This window comes from Mastacembelus armatus, chromosome 5 (assembly GCF_900324485.2).
Source record: "Mastacembelus armatus chromosome 5, fMasArm1.2, whole genome shotgun sequence".
Taxonomy (NCBI): Eukaryota; Metazoa; Chordata; class Actinopteri; order Synbranchiformes; family Mastacembelidae; genus Mastacembelus; species Mastacembelus armatus.
In genome coordinates, this window is record NC_046637.1 from 27,371,911 (window position 1) to 27,387,159 (window position 15,249).

A 15,249-nucleotide genomic window follows, 5' to 3' on the forward strand; every position below is an offset into this window, starting at 1 on the left:
TAAATGTTATTAGTTGTACAGTGGTAGAGGAGATATTCTATTTCCTAAAAGTATCATTAGTACTATAAATAAAAGTACATGTACAAGTATTAACAAAATAATACCTAATGCACTGTGTTGAAATATTCCCAGTCACTTTATTGCTAATGTTTCCTGAGCTGAGCTTGTACTGCAGTAGTGTCCTGTGAATGTATTCGATTTATTTTATTTAGTTGTTTCGTTTAGAACAAACTAAACATTAAAGTAAAGCAGAATAATGAACTGAAAAATGCTGATAACTGATAACTCGTGGACGTGGACTCATCACTGTGAGTGACCCCCTTTCAGAATATAGACATATTGATTTTACTTAAAAAAAAAAACAAACAAAACAACACAACTGATTTAAAGCAGCTGCCTTATGTCAGCTACCACTATAGTTGATATACACACACTAATACACTGCTCTGTGCTCTCTACAGTGTTTAACAGCAGTAGATGTTTGCAACATAATGTTTATAGAGAAAACAGGCAAAGCTGCTGCAGACATGCTTCACCAGCAGCTGTGATCTCCCTGCTGGACTACTATGGTTAAATGTATTTGAAAGGGGCTACTGCTGCCCCACGATGAGGAGAGTTTGGTGTCAAAGGAAAGACAAAGCCCACTTTAGAACCTCGGCTTTACTAAACCGCAAATGTTTCTGAGTCTGTCCGTGTAAAACAGCTTATGGATCTGGAGCTTCTTCATAGAGTAATATGAAGAAGTAACTTTCCTTTTAGGCAAAAACAAGGTTATGAGATATTTTATGTGCCATGAGGTCTATGCTGTGTGTAATGTAATGGGCCAATGTGTATACAGACTTAATCCTGGACTAACAGTGGGATTCTGATGGGTCGGGGGGCTCCGGTTCTGCCTGGGACCTGTCTGAAACCCACCCACACTGTCAGGTTAGCCCAAACACTGTCTGGTGGTGCTTTTAGAAGAGCGGAGTGAGTGACGGAGGTTTAAGGGAGATCTGACACTGCAGCCTGTAGTGCTGCTGTTTATGTATGTATGCTAACCCTCCAAAAACTGTGTTTATGAAAACAGTGGCCCGATGCCCATCAGATAGGAGCTGTGGGGATGGGACAGGCAGAGCTTCTCCGAGAGAATGAAAAGGAGATAGAAAGACAAAGACCCAGAGAAAATGACAGCAAGATAAACTGAAAACAGGGCACGTTAGGTCATTATGAAAAACATGCAAATTTAGCTTCGTCTTAGGTTTACCATCCCACTTTGTCTTGTCCTCTTACTTTCTGAATGTTTGCTGCAGACTCTAGCAAAAGTAGAAAGTACTTTGCCTTCTCCACTAATCCCTCCTCTTTAATTTGATTTCTTTCCTGTTTTGCCCCTTCGGTTGTGTTCCTCCTTAATTAGCTCATATCCCTCTGGTTTGCCAGATTGAGGTTGTTGACATGCACACAGCAGAGCCCCAAATCAAATATGTACAGATCCCTCCCAACCACTAACACCTAACTTCTTACCGCTTCTTTCAAGGAGCTTAAATTGGGTTTTGGTGCTCGCCCACTGGCTGCTGTAACTATCTGTTGTTTTTTTTGGTTTGAAGAGGCAGATGCAGAGTGGAGAATCTCACAACTTTTGTTAATTATACTGTCACTGGAAATGATGTTATTTCTTACATTTGACATTTTCTTTAGCACTGTGTGTTTTCATTTTCCGATGTTTATGTTGCTGCTGCTGCACTGCAGTCACATCATCCACGTTGTGCGGCAAGTTTGTTTCACTTGTCCTTGATGATTTTAATGTTCACATTTCAAACATTTTAAGTGTTTTATGCAGCTTTCATTTATTTTCTAATAATCCCTTGAGGCGGCAGGAAGACTGTTTACTGTCTTTGATTTGCAGTCCTGTAGCTTTCACTCCAAGCATTAATTAACCTTCAAATGGAGAAATTATAGCAGGCACACAAGTGTATGTGCACATATTACAACTACACACACACACACACACACACACACACTCCAAGAATAAATGAGGGATGAGGGTTTTCTTTCAGTTCTCCCTTCTCTCACACATACATGTGCCAGAGTTACAACATGCAAGTCGACATTTATTCTCCCTCTTTCTCCTCCTGGTTCCTTTTGTGCACCAAAGTCTAACTCAATCTCGGCCTCCGGATTCTTTGAACTTCTGTCAGCGCGGAAATAACATTACAGGTTCAAAGACAACAGATATCTGTTTTCTGCTCAGGACCAGTTAATCTCCCTGCCTTTCACTCACTTTGCCTCTGTCTTCTGCTCTTTTTTTTTTTCCTATATGTCATCGTCATGTTTTTTTTTTTTTTTTTTTTTTTGTTCACTTCTTCCAACCATTCTATTATTTTGATATAGGCTCTCATTAGCTGTCCAGTTTAATTAAAACAGCTCATTCATATGAAAATGGATGGCTGATAATGATTTCCCTCCCTAGCAACAATCAGCAGCCTCGCACAGCAACTCTTAATTAGAAATCAGCTTGATTGGCACTGAACAGACACTATACACACTTAGACAAATATGCATGCACAAGCATTCTGTAAAATGATATAATGCACATTTGACTTGTGTAATATTAGTGAGGAATCGCCCAGCATCTGAATTAATACAGGAAATTTTTAGAGAAACGAATAACCCTGGAAATATACAAAGTCTGAAAAGGTATATTGCTCCTGCTCCTGCTTTATAGACAGTATATTATCTCTGTAGTGTACTCCTCTCACCCTCTATTCATTTGTGTTCTGTTCACGCCTCTTGTTGTCAGAGGTCTGAGGTTAATTCATGCAGTGTTTACTGCCCCGAAAAGATTCCCATCAGGCCTTTCTCTGCTCTGTGTTTCTTCTGTCCTTCGCTGCTCCTTTTATTGCTTCACTGCTGCATATTAATCATCAGGTGTGTGTACATAACAATATTGCGAGGAGGCGCAGAGGAGCGCGGGGAGACGACGGAGGAGCGGAGACTATTTAAAGGGTGACGCGCTGAACGGCAGATACAGTGACTGATGAACAACACATCCCATTCTCTTTTTTTCTGATCTGATTTCACATCTGCAGCATCTAATGGCCTGTTTTATTAAGTTACCAGCTCTGTATAGGGCGGATCAACACTGTTCAGCTGAGATAGAGCTGAGGGTAAAATATTAATGTTGAAAATGGCTCGACAACAAACTCTGAACCCAGGGTCTACTTCCTTCTAACTTCTACACTTTGTAGCTTTCATTAGTGGATGGTGTTATAACAGATGGAGCTGTGCTAATGACTTGGCCAGAGTAACGTTATCTTTTTTCAGCTTTGTTGTTATTGCTGTGTCTCTCACCTGAAAAATAACAAGATATCACAGTAAAGAAAAGTAGGTTTAAATTCATTTAGAAAGTTTTCCTGTCAGATAGTTCGTCCACCAGAGAACATCGATGAACTCGTTGGTAAAATGTCTCTTGGACTGAAAAAACATCATGTGCAGTTTTTATTAACATTGTTTATCACGACATATACTGTTATGTGAAAAATACATAGTTTAGGGATTTATTAACTAATATCTTTTAAAATATTTTAATAAATACAATTATATTATTCTAAACTTTATTTATTGTTGTTCTATATAAGTATGTTATGTTGTTTACTTTTGCCTTTATTGATAAATAACATTTTTGATCAGCTAACAAGCAAAATATTTTCCAAACTTTTTAATTATAGGTCAGATTGATGTTTGAGTCTTTTGCTAATGTACCATCACTGTTATTTCCTATCTGTTGTGTTTGTGTGTGTGTGTGAAGACATTCAGTGTGTTTACTCTAACAGTTAATTTGACCTGCTACACAAACAAACAGACATGAGTCTGCATATAAAACACTAATGTTTGGGCCGGTAGTTTCACCTGCCCTGCCACCAGCAGGCTCGACGGCCTGTTTTCTCTGTGGAGAGGAGAAGCAAACTGAAAAATCTGATTAGACATACTCTTGACTCTTATTCCTACGTTTAATGGAGGAATGGGGGTTGAGGGGTTGACTCTGCTGATGTCAGGCCTAAGGCTTAAGGGTAGTGTCCCACGGAAATGAGCCATTAAAATTGAGGATTTATTTATTTTTCTCCTTCTCCTTTTCCTTCTTTGCATTTGGCATGGGGTGCAGAAGTCATGTCGACTGCTTGGGAATAATTTGGGGGGACAGGACAGACAGCCCCCGTGGTAGCCTTCGTCTGTGGGTTAGATTTCAAAAATGGAAACGTTGCTTCCATTATCACGGCTGTATTATTTAATCAGCGATATCTGGGAGGGGGTTGGGTGTCTTCAGTGCTGCCTATTTGCCAACCCAGTAGCTCAAATGTGTAACTGGATCTCTTCTGGTCACAGACAGTCATTGCAGTAAAGTTAAGTGTGCACACGTACGGGCCACCTCCTTTCCTCTGTTCCTGTCCACCTTGCAGCACTTTCATGCAGCTTTGTCTTTTTTGTCTTGAAAATAAGCCCCAGTCGTACATGTACGGGCTGGTTTCAAACAGATATAGGATGATAACGCAGCAGGGAGGGATGTGGTAAGTTATGGATGAAGTGTTGCTTTATCAGCCAGCATGAGCCCAGGATTGGTAGGCGAAGCAGACCTTTTGATGTGAGTTGAAATCCAGACAGCGAGGAGGTGAGTTATCGCACAGTGACGATGAGGGGTGATGAAGAGAGGAGACCTTGTTTAGATGCAGATGAGAAACACCAGAACAAGCTCAAACCAAAACAAGGAAGTCCTCCACACCTCCGAACTACAGGAAGTCTCAGAAGAACGAACATTTTCTTATAATGGTTTGATTTGTTGTTCTGCTTTCTTTCCTGCTGCACATACTACACGTGCACATACTACACGTGCACATACTACACGTGCACACACAACGTTTGAGGCTGGTTAAATAACAGAAGACGTTTACAATGTGGATAACAAGCAAGACGTTATAGACGTTATATCCACTTGCAGGTTCTCGAATTAATCTTTGTCTTTGGGTTTTCAGTTTCTGGTCAGGAAGAACAAGCACATTGACGAAATCACTTCGGGCTGTGGGAAACTGTGATGAGGATTTTAAGTATTAATTTAAAAAAATGTATCTCAAAACACAATTGACAGGTTTAGTTATTAACTGTTTTCTGTAATAACAATGTAAATCCTAAAGTGTAAAATCATCCATTTATAATAACCGTGATGGTCACTCTCTATCTGCTGCCCTCTCTTTGTATTAATCTCCATAATTCCAGTGTTTGTTTAATAAAATGTGTGGTTGATTTGAAGCCTCAGTGAACTCCGAGGGCAGAGGAGACAGAATAGACTGTTTCATATGGAAAGGTTTAGCGGACTGCCTCTCTCATCTGGATGTAGTTTTGACTTATGGAAGTCACATCTTGGTTCACTCTTTCATTTTCTTCCTTTTGCTGATCCCTTTTTTCCTCTTCATCCTTAATGAACTAAAACTGTTTTCAAACATGAACACAGTTGCTCTGGGTCTTTATCTCTGCATCCTCCTCTTCTCCTGTTTTCCCTGGCACGGTCGTAACACTTTCTTCGTACAGTCCAGTTTTGATTCTTAACTATCAGATGATGAAACACTGATATCGAATAACATTGCACTAAACTGTTTGTTGCATTTCTTTACACTGGGACAGTTTCTCAGCAAAACCAGCCAATTCAGTGGCTGTTACCATCATCATTGCACCAGTAAATATTCATCCTGCACCTCCTAGTATTATTGGATGTGGGTGGGATGAATGTCATAAAATACTGGACATTCCCAATAGGAGAGTGGTGTACGAGCCCAGTGTGTGTGTGTGTGTGTGTGTGTTTTTAATCTTTGACCATTTAAACCCAAACCACAATCGTTTCCTTAAACTGACCTTGTAGTTTTTGTGGATAAAGCAGGTATGCTCCATGTTTGTTATTGTGACCATGACAAAGAAGTGGTATGAAAATGACCTATTTGCAAAATAATGACCTATTTGGGGTCCCTGCAAAATACACACATATATATATATGTATACACACACACACTCCTGCCATGCTGGCACTTACAACTGTCAATTATGAATATGATTTGGGTGTGATAAGTTATCAGACTGCTGGCAGCACAGTGGGTTAGTGGTTAGCTCTGTTGCCTCACATCAAGAAGGTTCCTGGTCTGAAACCCATCAGGGGCCTTTCTGTGTGGAGTCTGCATGTTCTCCCTGTGCTTGTGTGGGTTTTCTCCAGGTACTCTGGTTTCCTCCCACAGTCCAAAAACATGTATGTCAGGTTGATTGGTGACTCTAAATTGCCCATAGGAGTGAGTGTGAGTGTGTGAGGTTGTTGGTCTCTATGTGGCCCTGTGATGGACTGGGGACCTGTCCAGGGTGGACCCCTGCCTTTCACCTAGAGACAGCTGGGATAGGCTCCAGCAGGTCCCTGGGACCCTGGTTAGGACTAAGGGGGTCTAGATGATGGATGGATGTTGTCAGACCAGTCTCTTCCAGTCTGAGTTATTTGGTGCTGACAATCAGAAAATAAAGATAAAATAAGATAAGATTTATAAAGATTCTGATTTAAAGTCTTCAGATCTAAATGTAATCGATGCCAGTTGTTCTAATAAATATGTTTTGGAGACGTGTTCAATATTTGACAGCAGCGTCTGATGATATCACTTGTGTGCTGTCCAGGGACAGACATACTGGTAAATGAGCAGCTTTACCTGAGGTCAGTTTACAAAGTTCCCCTGTAGTTTTTCTTCAGTTTACGGTCTTCAGTGTAAATTGCACTGGATATAGTGGAAGCTTAATGTTGGGATCCATGCTTGTTTTGATATTAGGGCACCTCACAATTGGTATATGGGATTATCAGGGTCGTCTGCTGCCAGTTCCTGCTGTTACTGACCAGCCACCTAGTGCGTTGGTTGGTGTATTTACTGAGTCATCAGGTTTATGCACCTTCTTTACTGTCAAAAACATAAAAAGTCTATGCAAATTGGTGGAAACAACCTCTCTGGGTTGTACGTCGCTGCCCCTTTCATCCTCACTCTAGCTTTAGTCTCTGGCTGTGGTGCTGTGGCCTGATTCTTGGTTCACTGTTGTCCTGCTGCATTCAGTTACTGCATAGTGCATGAGGATTTCCCCTGGAGGTTTTTACATTTCTTTTCTTTTGTATAAATATAAATGAAGTCCTGCAGTTCAGCCGTGTGTAGTTTCATTCATTAAGACTGGCAGTTTTGCTCAGTTCTGATGCTTGTGAAAACACTGCAGGGAAGGTCTGAAGCATAAGTATGAGCATAAGTGACTGTACACACATAAACAGGGTATGCTCATAATTGCTAACACAGGAGGAATGGGCACATGTAGACATTTACAATCAGGTTTTCCTACTTTGATCCATTGGTCCAGGCCTCTGAGCTTTGAAAGTCTTTCAGTATCTCGGTCTGAGCTCAGACCATATGGGTGCCGTGGTTAGTCTGAGTGTACTACCGAGGCTTAATGACAAAACTCCCACCTGAGAAGCAGACTTTGAACAGCCATTATTAAGCTTGCAACAGAGATAAGGCAGCCATTAGCCCAACTTGATCATTTCATGGCTTCTGCAACAATAACACTGACAGCTCTTTAATGTTAACTGCACCCAGTGAGATGCACTGCTTTCTTTTTCTTAGGCACGTCTGGAGGGATGTGGTGAAGGGTATTGTGTGTGGGTCAAGGGCTATTTTAACTAAGCAATAAATGTTAAATCTGCCTGACATCTTCAGTATCCATTACGACAAAGAGCATGGTGGGGAGCAGACAGAGACGAAAAAGCGGGAGAGAAACTGGTAGATGGAGGAGATGAGATCAATAGAGGCAGAATGGAGGATTGATTCAGGCTCTTAGATCTTTCAGATTAGCGGCTCGATTAGAGACAAATATGGAGGCTTATTCATGTGACCTTAGCATTGACAGACCGAACTAAGTGCTCATAGAGTAATTACATTCTATCCCACAGATGCAGGAGATTTGGAGATGATTGCTGTGCTGGATTTTTGTAGAATCTTACAGGACGAAAAATGTTTGTATGGCCCAGTTTCTGGCTGGCCAAGGCTGGTGTCACTAATGTTGCACTGGAGATTTAACACTCTGGCCAAGTTTGATCGTTCACTGGTCAGTGAGACTGCGTGATGATCTCTTACATTGGTGTTATCCTGTGGGGGGTGGGGTGGGTGAGAACTGCTCTGCAACACAGACCTGAGGTATTTAATGCTTCAGTTATGAACAATGGATGTTTTATTTGGTCTGTATGTTCCAGTAAAGATAGGAATGCAAATATAAGCAAATGTGCCATGTGTTGAAGTCAGTCTGTTATCTGGTGCCTTTTGTCTGCAATCAGAACTGGTCTGACTGGTGGAGCTGCATCTTAGCTCCAAATGAACCAGCACACTCTCCTGAACCATAGGAACTGTGTCTCGTGGGTTTACAGTGCCATTTAAGGTGTTGAACATTTGAGGCAAAGGTCAAATTACATGGTTTTTCTTTATTAAACTAGACTATGAAGGGACTGGAATTTTAATACTTCCCTAGAAAAAATAAACTATTCTGTGTAGATTTTCCCATTAAAACCATTTAATGGTTTAGGTGGCAGCACCAAAACTGTGGAATGAAATGCCTCTCCGCATTAGACAGGCGTCCTCATTATTGACTTTTAAATCGCTTCTTAAAACTCACTTGTTTTCAGTGGCGTTTGACACAGTCTGAGTTGTTGGCATTATTTGTCATCTATTTTCTTATTTATTTTGAAGAATGTGTTTTTGTGGTTTTGGTGCTTGGCGTTTACTCCTGTTTTTGTTTTGTAAAGCACTTTGGTCGACTTCAGTTGTTTTTAAAGTGCTACAGAAATAAAGTTACAGTCACAGTTACAATTAAAACAGTTTTGACCATCAGTATCTAAGAGGTGTTTCCATGGCGGCGGATGACAAACGTCTGAGGATGACTGTTGCTAGGAGACCTGGTCTCATCTTCGTGATAGTTCTGTAGCTACATATATTGATAAAGTGACACCGACAGTCCACATGATGTCTTCTATCGGCCACTGGGGATTTAAGCTTTCTGCTCTTCACAGCAGTTAACGTTTCGAATTAATGTTAATGTTGATTATTCCAACTGGAAAGTGGTAATTACCAAATTACCAAGCTACTAAGCCTGGTTTGCTAATATTTACACTGATTCCTACAAGATGTTCCTTTTCATGGATGTTATTCCAACCCCTGCTGAGTGCTTCTGTAGAGCTCCTACTCTCTCAGCGTTGTATTTATTCTACATTTGTATTTATTTATTCTAACAGATGGAATTAATATGCAAGTGCAATAAAGTGCAATATTTCAGTAACACACATTCATTTTTACCAAAACATGCTTCCTGGAAAACACTAATGTTTAATTACTGTCACCGGAGAGAGCAAGCAAGATTTTTTTATTTTTTTAATCAAGCATCATTTTTATTTTGTAGTGGTATTTGCATACAAGTGCACTGTATTTTGTGTTGACGTGGATGATGTGAAATTATCATAGCTGACGGGTTGTTTGTGATTGACAGGTGACGCTTCTGTCACGCACACTGGTACGAGTGTGAACAACACTTACAGCAAGACTTAGCATAAGGAAACCCCTTTTTACCCTGTACAATACTTCTGTGCGGATGGCCATTTTAAATTAGATGAATAAATTTGGAAGCCTAATTATATTTGGTGCTTTAAGCTATTATTCTCCTCTATGGAGAAGGAAAAAGATGAGACAAGAGAAAGGGAAGGGATGATGATCCCTAGAAGACAAATGCAGACATATTTGCTCAAAATCTCTCATTTCTCCCACAACTTCTGTCTCTCTCCTTCAACCCCCAACAGGCATAACTTTATTTCTCTCACCCATCATTAGATTGGCTCCAAACAAAACAAACTCAATTAACCTCATTTCTCCTCCCTAACTCTCTATTTCTACAACACTGCATCCAAGACACACACACACACCCATATGTGTAACTGGGTCGTATAATGGAGCTCTAAGCGTAATAGCATATAGCATAAGTGTTGAAAAAGCAGTCATAACAAGAGTCTTAATTACTGTATAGATGTGTTATTAACCGCAGCCTGACGGTCTCTTCTTTCAGCCCCACACATGGTGTTTTTGGCCAAATGTAATTCAATCAATTCACACTAACTCTGTCCTCCTCCCCTCTTTTCCTGCTGAACTTGCCAGGTCATGTTCCGTGGCTCATGTGTTTGATTGAGGCCTCCCTCTCGTGTCTGGGAGAGAGGGGAGGTGGGCTCCGCGGGGAGAATCGGCCCGGTCGCATCGGGACTGAACTTCCCTGAGCTGGGAAACAATTACAACTCACCCTCCTCCTCCTGTTCCTTTCTCCTCTGTCCGTCCACTGCTATTCTTTTCTTTCTCTCTCTCTCTTTCTTGCTTTAGCACTCTGTCTCTTCCATCCCAGTCCTGGGGCACTATATACCCCTTTATTTATTTATGTATCAGGAGAAGGAAATGGTCTCCCACCCAGGGAAGAGGGGTGAGAGGGAGGTGAATTGTGAGTGTGTGTGTGCACATAGATGTGCTTGTGTGTGTTCACATGCAGGCGTACAGTATATAAATGACGTGTTGTGATAATGTGAGATCCAGTATTTGAAGCTAAAGATTTTTGATGTTTTGTTTTGTCATAGATGAAAGTCAAGATGCACATGTGGCTGATGTGTTTTCACTCAGTGATGCTGACTGACTGCAGTTTTAGTAACATGCAAAAGAAAGTGAAGAAGAATCATAGTTTGCATGTAAACATGGATGCAAAAACTGAAGGATTGAAGTGTTTTGTTCTTTAAGAACTGGCTTTTATGGGGAAGGAAATACATTAAGCACACACATAAAACCTCAAGGATTCACTGAAAATAAACATAACCCGTCACATTTGGTGGAAAACTCCACAGAATGCTTTTTAATTCGTGTCTGTTGTTGTGCTATGGCAGCAAAGCAGACTGCCACCCTCCTCTCATCCCATTGATCTTTGCTTTATATTGTTTTTACACCCACATGTTCATAGCTCCTCCAATGTGAAGAACCCATTTTCTAGTTTTAAATTGTTAAAGAAATTCAGCTTTTCTTGCAATAGCTAATTGTTACTGAGCTCCACTTTGCATGCACTGTGCATTTTAAAGCAAGCCAGATGTCGTCCTCATATTCTAAAGTTTTCTTTTAAAAGGGGTGACTTACTGTGCAGCACATGCCTGCATGAAAAAACCTCTGCCAAAAAATCTCAACCACAAAAAAAAAACAGAAAAATCAGCTAAAATGGAAAAGACAAAAAAGTACACAAAGATTTAAGCAGGCTTTCTATTAGATGAGAAGTTCTGATTGCACTGTGCACTTTCCAGTCCCTTCCTGTATGTGACCTTTCTCTGACCTGTGGGAGACCCCTTTGAAAGGAGTCAAGGACTTCTGCTCGGCTGCTTTAGGCTCGAAGTGGAGGAAGACGGGGTGAGCTGAGGTTCAGGGTGCTAGCTTTCTGTTTGCCTCAGAGCACACCTTATCACCTCCATCGCTGCAACACGCTGTTGTAATTGCAGCCTGTGATCTCTTTTTGGCTGAGCTTTCATTTTCCTCAGAGGAGACTTTTGAAGGTCTTTCAAATGTGCTCCTCTCCCCTGGTGTCACCCCTCAACCCTTTCACTTCACGTACTTGAAAAGAAGCCTGACAGAACCCTGACCGAACATCGTCAGGTCTGTGTTTGAACTACACGTATTAATTCATTGTAAACATCACACGTAATACGCAGCCACCCTGTTGGACTCTGGTTGACATTTCTTTATTCTTCCAACTTTGCCTTTGTCAAAGTTTTAAAAGCAGTGGATAGGAGGAGGGTTGCTGGGATTGAGATACTTTCATCACATTAAGTCTAACAGCTTTCCAGAGAAAACAGGCTTTGCTGTACGTTTGTACTGACATGAGGTAGTGACAAGCAAAATGTTTGAGATACTGTATGTCACAAAGTTTTGGTTTTAAGTGTGAGCTTGCCAACAAGTTCAGAAGCTTCTGCCAAATCTTATTTCAAGGTGAAAATAAGTGTTTTAATTCTTGGAAATCTTGTTTCACAAATGTTTGAGGTTAAAGGCACCAAAACTTCACTTGGTACCTTTAATCAGATTTTATAGGAGGATGATGGTGTAAATGATTCTTTCCACTAGATCAGTGTATTAATGTTGTGGGTGAAGTTCAATTGTGATCCAAGTCAGTATAGTTGTTACTGTGGTGAACATTTTACCACATTAATGCCAATTTCACTTTTATATTTTTATTAAAAGGATAGATTTAAATTCCAACCTCATCTGTAGCATATGCACAGTAGCAACACGTATGAAAAAACCACTCATTCATTATTGGAGTGTGTGTGCGTGTGTGTGTGTGTGTGTGTGTGTGTGTGTGTGTGTGTGTGTGTATTTGCATGTGGTTTGCGTGGTGCTGAGGCTGCAGCTCCTCACCTGCGGGGCCAGGTCTGCTTTCTTATCACTTTGTACCTCACCGATTGGCTTTTATCAGCCCTCTGAGCTCTGATTGGTCTTTATCTCTGAGCCTAGCTCTGATTGGGAGGTCATAAAGCCTTACTGCAATGAAGCATAAATAGCCTGATAAGGCACTGATACCAGAGTTCAGCCCCAACACACCGATAATACCCAACATTATATCCTGACCCTCATCCCGTTATCACCAGCTCCTCGCCCTCTCCATCCATCCAGAGTCCCACCTGGTTTTTAATGCTGTGTACAGTGTAAAATAATTAGTGACAGTGGTGGATAGTTTTCTCATGTGAATTATATATTTTTCTTCTGTGGTACTGCACATACTGAAACAGTTACTTTTGGGTGCTGTGATATTTTTATATCTTGATTTTCAGCTATTAGACTAAATTCAATTAATTGCTTCATTGTAACAGCTCACATTTCCAGTTATCATTTTTAATTCCTATAATTTACTGTTTTCTTAGCCTTATTATATTAAAGCCAAACTAAAAACAGATTTGTGACTGTAGACACACCAAACTTAAAACGTTTCTGTTCTGAAGCTGTTGTTTTAAGTATCCACATGTTGTTATGTAGTCATTCTCCGAGGTATTTTTACATTCAGTGTAAGTGTGTGTATATATATATATATATATATATATATATATATACATATCTGAAGGGTGGTAGTGATCAAGAATAGTTTTTCCCAGTTGTTGTTTTTTTATGAGTGTGTGGTTGTTTGGCAAAGACACTCAGGTGAATGTATATTTTTAATATCCTGTGATCTGTTGAAAAGATGGAAGTGGGGGAAAGAGACCAGTTAAAATATTTCAGAGGATCTCATGCGCTCACTCACAATGTAATTCTCCAAACATCTCACTAAAAATCTTAATTTTAATTTTTTTCAATGATTTTGTTTGCTATAATCACACATCCGGTTTACTGGTCATTTATTTTTGTAATTGTTTAGTGTGGACACTTAAAGTACATTATGTCTAATAGCAAAAGTTCATATCTGTGAAATGTAAATACACGTAAGCAAAACATTTCTCCCTATGCTGTATTGGCTGCTAGTAGAGCTACAACACCCATCATTGCTGTAGAGTCATTATTCTCATTGCATGACAGACTAGGCACTTCTGTTTTGTGTTTTGCAATTAAACATATTTTTGGAGATCTTCCTTTTCATAAAATACTGCAAAACTAAATTGTCTTCCATGTAACAGAGCAGCAAATGATGAGCAGAGTTATGCCCAGCAGTATGACAGATTATTTAAAATACTTATGAGGTTTCCTACAGTGGAAAATTCCCTTTTCCCTGAACTTGACTATTCTGTCCCCCAGTAACCAGCTCAGACCTTTAGTTTAATGGTGTATATCAAACACATCCAGATCTCAATTATCATTCTTAATGAGGGAACGGCTCTAGAGGAATCCCTTTTCCATCTGCAACCTTCAAAGGTCCTTAAAAGAACATCTGAGGGCCTTTATCGGACAAAGTTTCTCCTTCATTTGAATAATTCTCTAAATCGGCCAGAGGGAGATATGAGAGTGAAGAGTAAGGTCCTAAAGTCCTGTAACTGAAATGAGATCTGAGTATCGCAGAAAGGGAAACGTAGTAGCCTGTGATATGGATTAGAGTTTAAGGATCTGTATCATTTTCTCCCCCCCTTTTTTCACTTCTCCTCTGGTGTTTGCAGTTTAGTCCTCACAAGTGTGTACGGCTGTGTATACACTCACCAACACATTAATATTCACAAGTGTTTAGAGGTAAAAGAAGGGTCAGGAGGTGTTGGAAGGCAAGAGAAAATGTCTAAGATGTGTGTGTTCAGACGGCCTGTATCTCATTACATAGGAGTGTGATAGTCATCAGAGTCAGAATAATATTTAGCACATGCTGCCTGCTAATGAAGCGGTAATGTCCACGGACTGGAAATAAGAACCAGAGATGACTGTCTTTTTTTATCCCCTCATCTTTACAGCCTTCTCTTTTCATCCCTGCTTTGTGTCCAGTATCGACCATCAAATAACTCAATGCTACCTGTTATTTATTGTACATGCATCTGTCTTTCTTTCTGTTTAAAGGTTTAATGTGTAATATTTGGAGCGATACATTAGCAGAAATGGAAAAAAGTATTCATGAATATGTTTTCTTTAGTGTGGAATCACCAGATCAATAACAGCTGTTTCATTTTCTTCATTCGAGAATGAGTCTTTTAAATCTACATAGGGAGCGGGTCTCCTTTCATGGAGGCGGTCATGTTGTGTCGCCATGTTTCTGCAGTAGCCCAGAACAGACAAACCAAACACTGGCTCTAGACAGGAAATCATGTTTTGTTTTAAAGGTGAAGGCCACCGCAACCCCCCCCCCCCCACATGGATGGGGTGTAGGTGGGTGGTGGGGGTGATTGGTAAGGGGTGCCCAGAAAGCTGCATTCAGCAGTCTTACCACTAGATGTCGCTGAATCTTTCACATTTTACTCATTGCAACTTTAAGTCTCAAAAAGGCAGAAATACCACAAAAATAATCTGAAAAGTAAAAGAGGGCAGGACATAATTTTTAATTTGTGATGATTAGTAATGAAGCAGTTTCAAGTTGAATCACTATCTGTCTTTTTTAACATTCACTATATAAAAAAATATCAGTTGTTTAAATGACCAGACGCAGACTGAACTTCTTGGCCTTTGCTACTTGTTCGTGTTAAAGTTTGTTGGTTTTATATCGTGAAGA